The following is a 1,323-nucleotide window of genomic DNA, read 5'->3' as shown; positions in this document are numbered from 1 at the left end:
CGAGGGTGGGGAGACACTGCCACAGGTTGCCCAGGGAGGCTGTGGCTGCCCCAGCCCTGGCAGTGTTCAAAGCTAGATTGGACCAAGCCTTGAACAACCTGCTCTGGTGGGAGATGTCCCTGCTCAGGGCAGGAGGCTGGCACTGGATGATCTCTAACCTCCATTTCAACCCCTTAACACGCTCTGATTCTATGACCTCCACTCTCCCTGTGAGCTCAAGGCCATTGAGACAGTGAGGAGATCACTCACAGCAGAGCTGTGAATGCCCCAGGGTTATGACAAAGGCTAATATCCCCAAGGGAACACAACAAAGACAAGCCAAAAGCCCCTGCAGTATGCTGCTGCAACTCGTGTCTCCTCCCCGGGGTGAAAATAGCAGCTGTGTAACCCTAGCAGCTTGGGGATCCTTCTGGAGAGGCTTACGTGAGCCCCTGTTGAAGGAGCTGAGTGTCCCTGCTTGGATTAAACGTGCAGGAGCTTAGCCCTGGCGAGGAGACAGGACCACAAGTAAACCAAGACTGAGCCCTGGCCAAACAGCTGTGGGTGCGGAGTGCTGGGAGCACTGGGAGCTCTGGGAGTGCAGGACATGCTCCCCAGCCCAGGTGTCCCCTCGGGCAGCCGAGGCGGTGCCTGCTCTGCTCTCCTCCATTCACTGCAGGGCTCTGTCCCCATCCCTCTGTGCTGCCACTTGGGCTCATCAGTCTTGGCGGGCAGAGAAACCTGAGCTTGGCCAGGAATGTTAATTCATGGATGTTCTCCCCAGCTCCATAGTGCCTGGCTCTGCAGATGGTGCTGGCCCAGGTCAGTGACCCTGGGGAGGTGTTGTGGTGGGAAGGTGATTTTCCTGCCCTAGTTCCCTGTAAAACGCAATCATAGAATCATAGAATCAACCTGGTTGGAGGAGACCTCCAAGATCATCAAGTCCAACCCTACCATGGTTACTAGACCATGGCACATCCAGTCTCATCTTGAAAACCTCCAGGGATGGTGAATCCACCACCTCTCTGGGCAGCACATTCCAATGCCTGATCACTCTGTAAAAAATCTGTTCCTAATATCCAACCTAACCCTCCCCTGGAAGAGCTTCAGGCTGTGCCCTCTTGTCCTGCAGCTGGTTGCCTGGGAGAAGAGACCAACCCCCACCTGACTCCAACCTCCTGTCAGGGAGTTGTAGAGGGTGCTAAGGTCTCCCCTGAGCCTCCTCTTCTCCAGGCTGAACAATCCCAGCTCCCTCAGCCTCTCCTATGGCACTTGTGCAATTCCCACTCCAATCCTTCCTCTGGTTTCTCCTTGTCCCTCTCCCCTTCCCAAAGCCTCTCAGCT

The sequence above is a fragment of the Acanthisitta chloris genome, unplaced genomic scaffold, assembly GCF_000695815.1.
Source record: "Acanthisitta chloris isolate BGI_N310 unplaced genomic scaffold, ASM69581v1 scaffold3197, whole genome shotgun sequence".
In the NCBI taxonomy this organism is placed as follows: domain Eukaryota; kingdom Metazoa; phylum Chordata; class Aves; order Passeriformes; family Acanthisittidae; genus Acanthisitta; species Acanthisitta chloris.
Note: the sequence above shows the minus strand (reverse complement) of the source record.